Consider the following 15,857-nt stretch of genomic DNA (forward strand, 5'->3'; position numbering starts at 1 on the left):
TCCAATACATATAATCCAGCGGAGGAAACACCCGAACTTTTCATGGAGCAACAACAATGAGCAAAAACAAGCTCCTATTTTTCAAACCTCAAGAGCCAAAATCTAATTAGAGAATGTGTTGACCAAGTCATTGAAGAGCAGCAAGAGTTGAGAAGACTGACGTCCTGGTTCAAAATCAATCAGCCTCTATTAGGAATCTTGAGAATCAAATTGGGCAAATCCACAATATTTTAGCAAGAAAAGTTCAAGGAAAGTTGCCAAGTGATACCGAGAAAATCCAAGGGAGCAACTCAATGCCATCATGTTGAGAATGGTAAGGAGCTGAAAGAATCAAGAAAAGCGAAGAAACTGAGGAAAAAGCTGAAGACACGAAATTGGACAGAACCAACAATGCCTCAACACAATGCCTAGCACACAAAATCCAGAATGAACAATGCCTCAACATAATGCCTAGGTACAAAACCAGAACTTGAGAACAAACCTAAGATGTGAAGAAAGATGAAGCCTCTCTTCGTATCCCATAGACACTACAGAAACAAGATTAGACAAGCAATTTGTAAGTTCTGGATATGTTTAGGCTTACACATAAACATTCCTTTTGTAGATATGTTGGAGCAAATCCGAAGTATGCCAATTCTTAAAGGAGATCCTTACACACAAAAGGAGGTTTGAAGAACATGAGATGGTTCATGCTCACTAAGAATGTAGCGCGTTACTTCAAAAGAAGCTACCACTGAAATTAAGAGATCGGGGAGTTTTAATATCCTTGCACAATTGGTAGTTTATTTTGATAAAGCTTTATGTGATTTAGGAGCCACATTAACTTGATGCCATTTTCTATTTTCAGGAAACTTGGTTTAGGAGAGGTGAAGCCAACCATGATTCATCTTCAATTGGCGGATAATCCATATCATATCCTAGGGGAGTGGTGGAGGATGTCCTAATAAGGTAGACAAATTACTTTCCAGTGATTTTGTAGTTTGATATGGAAAGACCGGAACATACCTTTAATATTAGAAAGCCTTTTCCAGCTACAAATAGGACTTTAATAGATGTACTCAAGGTAAACTAATCTTAAGGGTGGAAGACGAACAGTGGAGTTCAATGTTTTCAACATGATGAAATGTCCACCAGAGTTAGATACTTGCTTAAGATTAGCATCCTTGATGACAAAGTAGCGAAAAACCTTAGAAGAAAACTCCTTAGCTCACCCCTAGAAAATTGTTTAGTCAACTCTAGGATTATGACGCTAAATTTGAGACGGTAGATGAACAACAATTGAAGCCTTATGTGTATGGTGGATTGAAGGATAGAAGGGTTTGGATTTTCCTAGATGACCGATTGACGGAGTCAAAATCGAGCTTACGACTCTAATAAAGCGCTTCTTGGGAGGCAACCCAAGCTCTTTACTTTATTTTGGTTTTTCTTTGATTATTTTAGATTTTTGTTTAATGTGTTAAGCTGTGATAACTTTGTTTGGTTTGATATGTATTGTTTTTGTTTCACCCATAATTTCTTTTATGCACACTAATTGGCCAAGAAAGGCGCATAGTTGTTTTCTTTTGACTAATTTCCGAGGACTATTATACACAAACAATATGCTTGCTTCACAGACTACCTCCACTAAATGTACACATGGAGAGTATTGTAGTTTGTTCTCTTTGCACATTGAGGACAATGATCATCTCTAAAGTTGGGGTAAGGAATATTTTCTTGTGGTCAAATTGTTTTGTGCTTTGAATTATCTCTTAAAAGCTTTTGGGTGAAATTGTTTTAGGTGTGTTGCTCATACAGTCATTGATAAACCATGATAGTGAATTTGTAACATGAGATTTTATTAACTTTTGCGTAATGTAAAGATGATAGTAGATAACAATTGCATTTAGTTATGACTCTCTTGGGAATGGATTTGATTGGTTGAGTAATTCGGAAACTGAGAGACGTTTTATGTGTGTTTTTATGGGCAATAATTTTTTTTTTTTTTTTTTTTTGTGAAAATTGTATAAACTCTAGAACTCATTTGATAACCACTTGAGGAAAATCCAGAATCCGCATTGCTTAGGATATGATTTAGGCAATTTTCTTGGAACGATTGAGCCTTTCAACCCACCTATATTATTTTATCTCTAGTTAACCCTTTTGAGCCTATATAACACTTGGTAGTCTTATTTTTTTTGTTTAAACCCACTATATCTCACCTTGATGATAAGCCTAAAACAATTTCCGATCCATCTTATTGTGAGAGACTTAATTTAGGGTGACCTTATAAGAAAAACTCATGAAAGAAGTGTGGTAGAAGAAAATAAATATTTTTTTGGAGCACAACCTGAGTAGGTGCAATGAGATTGGTTGGGGGTTGAAAAGAAAAAAAAAATGATAGTAGAAGCAAGGTGGGTAGACGAATTTTTTTTTTTTTTTTTTTTTTTTTGAGTTACTATCTTCCTAAAATATAATAATAAAATTAAAAAAAAACTTTGAAAAAAAAATAAAAAAAATAAGAAGAAAATTTGCAGAAAATAGGAAGAAGTAACTTGGAGAAAACTTCGAATGAGGTACATTACATGAGGGTTTGTGCTATGTTGGAAGGAAAGTTCAATCAATGTGAAAGGTAAAGGGTGAATGAGAAGGGAAGCAAGAAAGAGATTGTTCAGGTCATTTACTGTAAATATTAAGTCTCTTAACTTTTGTTAAAAATTCATTTCCGTTCTTTCATAAACCATTACCCTAGCCTAACGTTACAACCATGATAAAGACCTAATGATCCAAGGTATTGATTGGATTTACATTAGTGGAGAGTGGTTTGAAAAGTGAGCTATGGAGTTTGATTGTACATTGTTTATTTTCTTACTTTGCCTATGAAAGCTATGCAAAAATCATCTGGGTTTTTGGATGAATGGTTTTGAATGATTATGAGAGGTCAATAACAAAAGTGTAGTTGAAATTCACTTATTTTTGCTTTTTGCGTATTGTTAATTATTCGATTTTTCACATTGACACTATTTTTTTAGACGTTATATGTATGGATCCTAAAATGTTTGTTTGAGTCTTATTTTTGAGTCTAGGTGAGTTAGGTTTGGATGTTTGTGGGTAATCATAACGTAGAGTTTAAGGCTTGTTGCATATACTAAATGCAACCGTGCAAGCTACGAAATGACTTAGGATTTTAGATATAGGTTTTCATTGTTTGTTTTATTTCAAGCTTAAAGACATGTTTTATATCGCTTAATTGCTAGGGACTAGCAAAAGCTGGTTGGGGGTTGTGATAAAAGCTTGAAAACATATTTTGTTAGTGTTCATTGGATTATTTATGGAAAAAATGTGTTTAATTTGTGAAATTAACTTAATTATTTCATAATGTTTTTATGGGATCACGGGTTTTTTCGAGTGTTTTCAGGTTCTTAAAGATGATTTCAGATGAAGGTTTATCGATGATGAATGTGGGACAACAAGAATCAAATGGTTCGTGATTTGAGCTGAGAGAAGAAGTTAGGGCGATTTGAAGTTAAAGTGAAAATCTTGGAAAACGCTCTAGTTTTGAATATGCGACAGAATTTGACAGTAACTTGAGTTTAGATTTGGATTGAGATGATTCTTGAACCGTTGGAAAGATGATTCAAAGGGCTACAATTCATATGTTTACCATTTGCAAGATTCGAACGTTATCATGCCAAAAACCACCATCTCAAGATTTCACGTTTTGGGACAGAATCAACTATGCCTAGGCACAGTGCCGCGGCCACAACTGCGAATCTGGGTTTTTTTAGATTAAATTTAGGATGTGTATTTCCTGTTTTAAGGTTCTAAAGTGATTAGGATAGTGGGAATCTAACCCTAAAACCTAGGATTATAAATAGATGTCTTTAGCTGATTTTTAGAGAGGAGAAATGAGAGAAGTTCAGCGGCTCTTTGGAGATTGGAAATTCCTGCAATTTTGAGTCATCAATTAGAGAAGTTTTTCTACTCTTTCTATACTCATGTTATGAATACAATGACTTTTATTACTGAAAGTATGAACTAATTTTCTTTTCTAGGCTAAGATGTAGCCCATTTTATGAATATGCATTGAATTATTTGTCGCTAATTTATTAAGTTTTGTTTTAAGTTTTATTATTGCGCTTAAAGCTTTCAATTCTTAAGGGCCCTAGAGTTGAATGATTTTATGGTTAGGTTAGATCGAGAGATGAAACCTAATTAGTCTAGGTAATAATATAGTTGCACAACGAGATAGGTTACCGCGATCTGTGAGGCTTCGGTAAATTCCATAGAACTTAATTATCTCCAATTGCTTAAATTTGATTAGAGATAATTCGGGTTAGTAATTGGAGTTAATTTGTTATTGTTCGAGAGAAGTTAGTGAATTATAGGGAGTTTGGTCTTTGAAATAACTTAATTAGGTCAACGATAACTATCAATGCATAGAATAAATTGGTGTGAAATCTATCCCTAGGTTTAGTCTATTGATTTCCTACCAAAGTATTAAGAAAGTCTTTTTTATTTCGTTTCTCAAGTTGTTTTATTTTTCATTGAATCATTCTGAAAATCTAATTAATCAAATAGCAAAAAGATAGGTTAGTGTGGTACTTGGTCATTAGAATTCCCTTGGGTTCGACATCCGTATTCTTACACTTTATTACTTGCACGATTTGTACACTTGCGAAAATCAACAACAATACACATAACATGCTTCTTGACATTTCATATGTTTTACTAAACATACTCCATGTTCTACTTTATATACATGCATATGTACTTCTTCAACATGCTTCCATGTTTCGTTTAACCTAATAAGCCAATCATCTACTTTGCATTTTTTTTTTCTTCAAAGACAATTCTTCACAGCATGCAAGTCTTATACAACAAAGAAGTTTTTTCCATATAAGTCTACTTGACTTATTCTTCTCATAATAATCTCATATATATTTGTCTTTCTAACATGCATTCTTACGTATAAGTCTTCTTAACTAAATACTCTAATAGTTTAATTAGTTTTAATTTTTTCTTAGTGTTTCCTAGATCAACTTCTCCATCATTGTTGAAAATAAAAATTTAGCTTTCTATAAATAGATGCTGGTTATAACCTAATTTCTTGTTTTAGATGGAAGATACCAATATTAGAAATAGTTTAACTATTTGAACTCTCTAAAAGCACATATAATTAGCTACACCAAATTTGCAATTAGGTTCCCCAAGAAATAAGCTCATTTTTGTCTATGTAGTTCTTTGCTTCTTATTCCCACTGAAAATTAGTAATGGTGTGCCTTCATGTTGACAAAATATTCTCACAACTAAAACGCAAAATTAAAGCAAACAATTAAAAATAAGAAAACCAAAACACAAGAATTTAAAGTGGTTCTGCGCAATCAATTTAGCCTACGTCCACTATCTACTCAAATAATCCACTTACAACTGTGTAATTTTGAGAGAAAAATTGCAAACTCCGTACACTATCCCAAAAACCCAATTTGCACCCTTAAAACAGTCCACAATGACTATCTTTGGTGTCTTGTTGAAAAGATTCTCACAACTAAACACAAATAAAGCAAGACTAACAAAAATAAAGAAACCTAAAAATACAGAATTATAAAGTGGTTCGGCCCAATCAATTTAGTTTATGTCCACGTCCTCTTAAATAATCCACTAAACAAAAGCTTACAACTATGCCAATTTTTAGAAGAGAAAAATTGCGAACTCCTCACACTCCCAAAAACCTAATTACACCCTTACTAATAGCCCACAATGACTATTCTTTTAGTGTCTATCTTACACTTTTTGAAATACTTTAAAAGCTAAATCTATTAGTCTATTTAAAGGAAGACTCATCTTGCAACTCCCATCCCCAAGCAATATGGGATTCAAGGCACTATCCCAGCAATTCTCCCTTGACTTGAATCCCAAACATCACAGTAGCATTTGAAAATCTTACTCGTTACAGTCTCTTTTCTTTCACAACAAGAGCTGAAACAACTTTATCTCTTGATTTCTTAAGACACACACCTTCATCAAGCAAATATAGTTGTTTTTCATTCCTTTTGCCTTGTGAAATCAGAAAATCATCTTTATAAACTTCGCATCCTCTCTTATTTGACTATGTAGGTATCTCCACAAGAAGCCAACTCACCAATGACTACAACTCGGTACATACCTCACGTGAGAAGATTCTTGACAACACCATTGTGAAGCTTGAGACAACGCTACCAACGCCTTCAATCTTCATTTTCTCGTTATACATTTCCATAATTTCCATCTTCTTTCAATTCAAAAAAAAAAAATCTTATCATTACAACATGCATAGATTAGTAGAATCTAAAACCCAACCTTTTTCACCCTTTGAAGTTTGAGTTTCATCTTGACATGTTACTAAAAATTCACCTTCATTATCAATAGCCCAAGCATCATCCTTGAATCCTCATCTGTTGAGCCTTCTTGAAAGCAAGCAATCCTCCCTTAATTTCTGTAGCGTGGTTGGATATGTCCCTTCTCTCCACAATAATCACCTCATTATTACTGTAATCTCTGACTTTTGATTTATCACATCTCTTTTGAGTCCTCTCTCGATTAGAACCTTCTCAACTTGTAGATCTCCTCTAAGTGATGAGTTCTCTGATCCCATAAACCTTCATTCTCACGCAACAAGGCAGTCACATCATCTAATTTTAAAGTAATGACAACAATATCAATGCCTTTTCTTCACCTTTAACTCATCAGAAATAGCCACAATTCAGATACTAGCTTATTAAATTCATTTAAATGATTATGGAGACTTGTATCTTCATCCATCTTCAAAGAATAACAGATCCTCTTCAAACACAGTCGTTAGTCAAGATTTCATGCATAATGCCCACCAAATTTTCCCACAACCCTTTAGTGTAGACTCGTCAGCACGTTGTACTTTATCTCTGGAGCTGGCTAGGCCAGTTTCATTTTATGACAACTCTCCTCTGAGTTCTATTCCATTCTCTGTCAGTCATTTTCTTAGCTTACTCTCTTAATGCCTGATCAAGACCTTGTTGTACCAAAAGGTCTTGTGTCATACTTTACCATAACTAAAATTAATTTTGCCATCAAATAAAGGACCTCAAACTTGGACATACCTCCAGAAAATTGAGATGCCTAACAGTTGTCGCTATCGATCTACTTAATCCAACCTCCCTAGAGCTTGCCTTCTCCTAGATATGAACTGTGGCTCTAATACCACTTGTTAAAAAATTCCCCAACTCAAACGTCAAAATTAAAGCAAGCAACTAAAAAATAAAGAAAACCAAATCACAATAATTTTAAAGTGTTCGGCCCAATCAATTTAGCCTACGTCCACTATCCACTCAAATATCCATTAAGCAAAAGCTTACAACTTGCAGTTTTTAGAAGAGAAAAATTGCATCCTACAATATTCCAAAAAGCCCAATTACACCCTTAATAACAGCCAACAATGACTATTTTTTTAGTGTCTATTTTACATTTTTGAGATACTTTAAAAGTCCAATCTATTAGTCTCTTTAAAGGGAAAAGTCTCCTTGCACTCCCTCCCAAGCATATGGGATTTAAGGCACTATCCCTACAATTCATGTGTCAACATTCATACATACAAATGTTTGTAAATATTCAAAATGCATACCCATTTTTTATAACATCATGTTAAATTCTAAGACATCAGCCTATATTTATTATTTTTAATATATTGTTGTATACATGGTGATGCACCACTTAGGATCATAAGGTCTTTCATATAAAATTGTAATGTCGACTAAGGTATAGGGTCATTAAAAAAAAAAAAAAAAAAAAAAAAAAAAACAAGTTAAGAGACTTAATCTTTTAGTTCAGCTCTTTAATATTTTCCCAACATTTGATCAACTCTTCCTCCACCATAGCATACCCTTTTACATTTTACATAGTCAACCATATGTCTTCTGTAATTACTTCTTCCAAAGGAATATTTTGTATGATAATTTTTTTTTTTCATTTGGAAGAAAATAACCAGAATAATAAATCCTTAATTCCCTATTTTCTCTACAACCCCCACCTATTTACTCATATAAATTTTGGTTGTGATTTGAATTCTACTCTATTCCTCCTCACTTGTTTCCCTACCAGGACCACAATAATTCAAGTCTCTCAACACTCAAGGGTAAGATTGTGTTTATGGTTCATTGTTAAGCTAGGATATAATAAATTGTTACCAAAGAAAATAGGGAATGTGTTTATAAAGGTCAAAGGGGTAACTAGAGACAAAATAAAATGGTTGGCTTGAAAAGCTAATGATAAAATCGCCTAAATATATCTTAAGCAATGAGATCTAGAATTTCTCCTCAGTGGTTCACAAATGAGTTCTAGAGTTTTGTTGGATCTAATATCAATGCCCATAAGAAATCACACATAAAATGTCTCTAAGTGTTTAGATTAATCAACCAAACATTCCCAAATCTGAGAATCATAAACTAACCAATGGCTTTACTATCACTTTAAATCTATGCAACGTTAACTTTTCTACACGTTCATGCTTTCCACAACCTACAATATCATTGACATATGAATTAATCCAAGAAAAGCAAAAGACTTTTTTTTTTTTTTTTTTTGAATAATTTCCGAACGGCATACAACTGCCCTGCCCCCAATCAAAATTCAACATTGTCCTCATATGGTAAAAATAAAAGGCACCCGTTCGTAGATAGAATGAAATAATGCCAAATTGTGGTGCCGGAAGCTACCATCTCAATTATATCCACGGAAACAACTAGCCATCTCCCACAAATTACCATAGAAATTATGAAATAAAACTTCAGCCTTAAAGAAAAAACTCAAACTAAACAAGAAAGACATATCATACCATGTGAAAACATCCACCACAAACACAACATAAGGCAACATAAAAGAACCACCAAAACAGTCAACAATAAAACACTGAAATATTAAAGAGACCACCAAAACAAGGAAATCAAAATAAAACAGCAGCACGCAACCATCTACTCCTCCATTCTATCTTCGGAGGCCTTATGAGAACTTCTTCGGCATCTGTAGAAGGTGCAAATGAAACTCACACGACAAACCCAACTTCTATCCGCTCATTCCCAAGTTGCATTCGTTGCAACTCAAAGAGCTAAACTGCTTTGCATCTATACTTGTTATTGGACTTGAAATTTGTCAACAGGAGATTGAGATGGGTTTTGGTCAGGAAGCTAAGGGATTATTTTAGTGGTGATGGGGGTGGTTGTCGATACCAGAAACATGCCTATTTGGCCGAGTTGGCAATTGCTGGTGGCTTCTTTGAGAAATGGTTCAATTTCACAAGATCTTGGGCATGTTTGTTGGGGATGGCTCAAAGATGAGTGAGTTTCATTTGTGTGTTGCCACGCCAACCGTCAACCGTCGATTGCATTTGGCAAGATCACATGGGTGTGTTTGCTGGATTTCAAACCTCTAGACATACTGACATAACCGGTCGACCCAGACTCAACCACTTTGTCGAGTTTCACCATGGTCGGTTATTAAAATATTGATTGTGGGAAGTAACGTATAGGTCATTTTTATTCAGGCTCTTGGAGTTAATTACCAAGACATTACCTTAAAATTCTCAACATCCCCGTTCTATTTCAGATCTTTCTATCTAGTTGTTTTCCCACTTCACTCACATATTAAACTTCCTTTTTCTCTTCAGGGAATTTGCACGAACTAAGACCATTCCGTGTGTTCCTCCCATCAAGTTTGGAGGTGTAATATGAAGGGTTGGGTTTTCAGTATTGTTGAAGAGTTGTGTTGTTGTTTTTTGACATTATTTTGGTAGAAAAGGTTGGCAATAAGGTCGAGGATAAAATGACATGAAGACCAAAGAGAACAACAACAATAAAGGTCAGAGAAAGAAACATCGATAAAGGTCATCAAACCTTTGGCAGAAACCTAGAGCTTTGATACCATGAACATTCTAGAATAAAATGTTCCGGTTTTCTTTTCTTACAAAAATACAAGCAGCAATATAAGAAGACAAATCAGGATCCTAATAACTATTACCTAAACTAGGAAGCTATTTACAATTACTGCCTTTAAGTACCTAACGACAATCACTGCCTGTACAGTACTTTCCAACATCAAAAGCAATTCTCAGCAACTCATTGAAGTCATAGAAGTCCATTATCCATATGCATCGAACAAAGATGAATTACAAAGGGCACAATAACAACAAAGTTAAATTACATGAACAAGTTGACCGTTATCAGACATATTTTGAAAATCCATGCATGATAGACGCGAAGGGGAGAGGCCACTAGATTTTTCATACATACCCAATACAAATTTAAAATCACCAATTACAGCCATGGACCTGAAATATTAACATGAAGAGTAGAAAGATTATCCCAAAATCATAATAACTAATATGACTGAAGAAGCATAAACAAAAGTCACCCAACGTGAAACATTACAAAGGATATATAATAGTAACCTGTTGAGAAGTAATATCAATAACTATAGGAGCAACCACATTGGTATGGTGAAATAGCCAAAAATGGGGAACAAGAGTTTTATATCATTAGTAGCTATCAAAGATATTTTCGAAGAGTGTCAAAACCAAGATGGAGGACAGAGAATGAAATCATAGACTCTACAATACAAATAAAGTCCAAATTTTAGATCAACAAATATCTAAAAATTTTAGTTGTGTTTGAGGGTCGCAATGCCCTTAAGATTCCATATAGAACCTCATTGGGAAGTGGAAGTTCTCAACCCCTAAGAAGATATGGTTCAACTCTAAAGCTCTAGATCTTTTTTTTTTTTTTTTTTGTTTTGTTGATTTAGAAGAATAACCTGAAAAGCATTACAAATCTTGAGATTTGGTGTCAATTCAACCTGAAAAACATTAGCCTACGTGACGGAGTTGACCCCTCCAATTTGAGCCCCAAGTATCCTTTCTCTCCTAAGAGTGCCGAAATTGAAGCTTGAGGAAGCGAGTTCACACTGAAAAGACCAAATTCTGAACTCAATCCAGTTTACCAAGGACATGATTATGAATAACCTGAAAACAAGCCTCCACTGTATTTGAGGTATTGGTGGATTCTCAAGGGATTCTGCCAAGGCATTTGAGGCCATTCACAGCCGCATCAATCAAGCAACTTGTTTGGAGGCATTGGAAACCTCAACAATATAAACTTGTTTGAATCACAAATGAAGCAGGTACAAAATTATCCGATCAATTAAAATTATGTTGCTTAAATTATCAATGGCATTTGAGGATGTTGATCAAACTACAACAAATTTTTGTTTACATTAGTGGTGCGTTTGGTTCAATGAATGTTGTATTACTGGGAATGTTATATCAATGGAAAGATAAATTATTTTGAAGATTCCTGAAAATGTTTAGGAAAATGTGTTTGGTTATGTTGGAATAAATTGGTAAGTATATTATATTGATATGTTTGGTTGCGAGGATAAATTGGTGGGTATGTTATATAGAATATAAAATTGCCCTCTTTTTTAAATATTAATATAATATTATTTTTGAATTATATCTTTTAACCCCCTATATTTGAAAATTTGCTAAAACACTCCAGTCGTATAAAACTTTACTTTGTAACAAAATCACCCTCACTCACCCTAAGCCACTGTCGGCAACTAGCCACCATCAACAGTCGACAGAATGGCACGCAACTAGCTGCATCTGGCCGGTTGTACACCAACAAAGCCATTTACGGTTAGTCGTGCATCGACAAAGCCATTTCCAGCCATGGATCTATGATCCATGGCCGTTTCACGGCCAAAGATGTGGTTGTGAGACAGTCATATCATAGCCAAATCTAGCTATTTCCGACCATGGATCACAAATCCATATCGAAAACAGCTTTACCAGTGCACAGACGACCAGATCCAGCCGTCTGTGTGTTGTTATGATGATTGCTGCCGATGGCAATCTTGGGTGGTTGGGGTGGCTATGGTCTGAGGTAATTTGGTTGAAGTAGAAGGGTAGTTTTGTCTTAAAAATCCTAAATATGAGGTTAAAATTGTCCATAAATTTATTGTAAATTGTTTAGATAATAAGGGTATTATTGTCCTAAAATTTTATTAATAAAGGATAAAATTGTAACAAAATTAAGATTACAAAATAATCTGAAAATACTTAAGAAAATAGAGGTAATCAAACTACCTCATATATTACCAATAATAAATACTATTAGGTTTGAAATATTACTAGAATCTTATATTATTTGATAACTAAACGTTATAATCAAGTAATAAAAAATGACAATATCTCAATAATAGGGGATTACCCCCAACCAAACATGCCTTAGAAGAAATTGCTCTATTAATAGTATTAGAGGAATGATTTTGTGCTAATAGGCAAAGTTATAATAATCGACCCGAAGTGAAACCCGACAAATTGGCCAATTCCCGGGTTGAACGATTGAACCAGCTGGTTCAACCGATGATGTCAGCATGCTTACGTCATGTTGACTTCAACATGATGTCAGCATTAAAAAAATCCAGAATCCAGAATACAAATTCCAGAAAAAAATTCTTTAACAATGTATCACCAAACATCAATACAATCCTTGTTACAATTGATTACAAATCAAAATGACAAAATGTCAACATTAAATAAAATTAGAATCCATAATGCAACTTCCTGAAAAAAACTTCCTTAACAATGCATCATCAAACATCAATACCATCCTTCTTACAACTGGTTACAAATCAAAATAACAAAATTCTTAAAGAAATCATATAATAATTAATAAACATTCTAGGAAAAAATGGTCTTCTTCACCCAATGATCTTCAATCCATCCTCAATTGAAATTCACACACCATATGACAGATGATCATCATCATTATCAACATGATCAACACCATCTACAAAAAATTACATCAAAAAATGAAAACATAAGTTAGAACTTCCCATTTTAAACTAACTGAATTATAAAACAGCCTTGTTTGATTAGGCCCTGTTAAGCCTTTATAAACAGGCCTAATATGCACAATAAAAAGGACAAAATCAATAGCCAAATCAATCAAGAGAGTCGAGTATAAAGCAGATGTCATTTTTCCCTTTTTTCTTTCTGATAACTCCTTTTAAAGATACACCAATCGATCCAAAAATCGCCTAATCATATCTTAAGCAATGCAATTCTAGAATTTCTCCTCAAGTGGTTCACAAATGAGTTCTAGAGTTTTGTTGAGATCTAATATCAAATGCCCATAAAAATCACACATAAAATGTCTCTAAGTGTTTGATTAATCAACCAAACATTCCCAAATCATGAGAAATCATAAACTAGACGCAATAGGCATTTACTATCATCTTTAACTATGCAACGTTAACTTTTCTACACGTTCATGCTTCCTACAACCATAGCTATCATTGACATATGAATTAATCCAAGAAAAGCAAAGACTTTTTTTTTTGTTTTTTTTTGAATAAATTTCCGAACGGCAATACAACTGCCCTGCCCCAATCAAAATTCAACATTGTCCTCATATGTGGTAAAAATAAAAGGCACCCGTTGCGTAGATTGAGAATGAAATATGCCAAATTGTGTTGCCGGAAGCTACCCATCAATTATATCACACGGAAACAACGACCAATCTCGGCCACATTACGCATAGAAATTATGAAATAACTTCACCTTAAAGAAAAAACTCAACTAAACAAGAAAGAACATAATCATACCAATGTAAAAACTCCCCCACAACCACTAAGGCACATAAAAGAACCACCAAAACAGTCAACAATAAAACACTGAAATATTAAAGAGCCACCAAAAACAAGGAAATCAAAATAAAACAGCAGCAGCGCAACCATCTACTCCTCCATTCTATCTTCGGAGGCCTTATTAGGAACTTCTTCGGCATCTGTAGAAGGTGCAAATGAACTCACACAAGGACAAACCCAACTTCTATCCGCTCATTCCCAAGTTGCATTCGTTGCAACTCAAAGAGACATGAACTGCTTTGCATCTATACTTGTTATTGGACTTGAAATTTGTCAACAGGAGAGGTGAGATGGGTTTTGGTCAGGAAGCAAAAGGGTATTTTAGTGGTGATGGTGTGGTTGTCGATACCAGAAACATGCCTATTTGCCGAGTTGCAATTGCGTGTGGCTTCTTTTGGAAAATGGTTCAATTTCACAAGATCTTGGGCAGTTTGTTGGGGATGGCTCAAAGATGAGTGAGATTTCATTTGGTGTTGCCACGGCCAACCAGTCAACCGTCGATTGCATTTGCAAGATCACATGGGTGTGTTGCTGATTTCAAACCTCTAGACATACTGACATAACCGGTCGACCCAGACTCAACCACTTTGTCGAGTTTCACCGATGGTCGGTTATTAAAATATTGATTGTGGGAAGTAACGTAGGTCATTTTTATTCAAGGCTCTTGGATTAATACCAAGACATTACCTTAAAATTCTCAACATCCCACGTTCTATTCAGATCTTTCTTATCTAGTTGTTTTCCCACTTCACTCACATATTTAAACTTCCTTTTTCTCTTCAGGGAAATTTGCACGAACTAAGACCATTCCGTGTAGTTCCTCCATCAAGTTTGGAGGTGTATATGAAGGGTTGGGTTTTCAGTATTGTTGAAAGAGTTGTGTTTGTTGGTTTTGCATTATTTTGGGTAGAAAAGGTTGGCAATAAAGGTCGAGGATAAAATGCAATGAAGACCAAAGAGAACAACAACAATAAAGGTCAGAGAAAGAAACATCGATAAGGTCTAAAACCTTGGCAGAAACCTAGAGCTTTGATACCATGAACAATTCTAGAATAAAATGTTCCGGTTTTCTTTCTTTACAAAATACAAGCCAATATAAAGAAGACAAATCAGGATCCTAATAACTATTACCTAAACTAGGAAGCTATTTCAATTACTGCCTAATTATGTACCTAACGACAATCACTGCCTGTACAGTACTTTCCAACATCAAAAGCAATTCTCAGCAACTCATTGTAAGTCATAGAAGTCCATTATCCATATGCATCGAACAAAGATAATTACAAGGGCCAATAACAACAAAGTTAAATATGCATGAACAAGTTGGCCGTTATCAGACATATTTTGAAAACCATGCATGATAGACGCGAAGGGGGAGGCCACTAGATTTTTCATACATACCCAATACAAATTTAAAATCACCAATTACGACCAGGACCTGAAATATTACATGAGAGTAAAAGATTATCCCAAAGATCATAATAACTAATATGACTGAAGAAGCATAAACAAAAGTCACCCAACGTAAAACATTACAAAGGATATATAATATAACCTGTTGAGAAGTAATATCATAACTATAGGAGCAACCACATTGGTATGGTGAAATAGCCAAAAAATTGGGAACAAGGTTTTATATCATTAGTAGCTATCAAGATATGTTCGAAGAGTGTCAAAACCAAGATGAGAGGACAGAGAATGAAATCATAGACTCTACAATACAAATAAATCCAAATTTTTAGATCAACAAATACTAAAAATTTTAGTTTGTGTTTGAGGTTCGCATGCCCTTAGATTCCAATATAAACCTCATTGGGAAGTGGATAGTTCTCAACCCCAAGAAGATATGGTTCAACTCTAAAGCTCTAGATCTTTTTTTTTTTTTTTTTTGTTTTGGTTGATTTAGAAGAATAACCTGAAAAGCATACAAATCTTGAGATTTGGTGTCAATTCACCTGAAAAACATTACCTACTGACGGAGTTGACCCCTCCAATTTGAGCCCCAAGTATCCTTTCTCCTCAAGAGTGCCGAAATTGAACTTTGAGGAAGCGAGTTCACACTGAAAAGACAATATCTGAACTCAATCCAGTTTACACGGACATGATTATGAATACTGAAAACAAGCCTACCCACTGTATTTAGGTATTGATGGGATTCTCAAGGGATT

This window comes from Pistacia vera, unplaced genomic scaffold, assembly GCF_008641045.1.
Source record: "Pistacia vera cultivar Batoury unplaced genomic scaffold, PisVer_v2 Contig738, whole genome shotgun sequence".
Classification (NCBI taxonomy): Eukaryota; Viridiplantae; Streptophyta; class Magnoliopsida; order Sapindales; family Anacardiaceae; genus Pistacia; species Pistacia vera.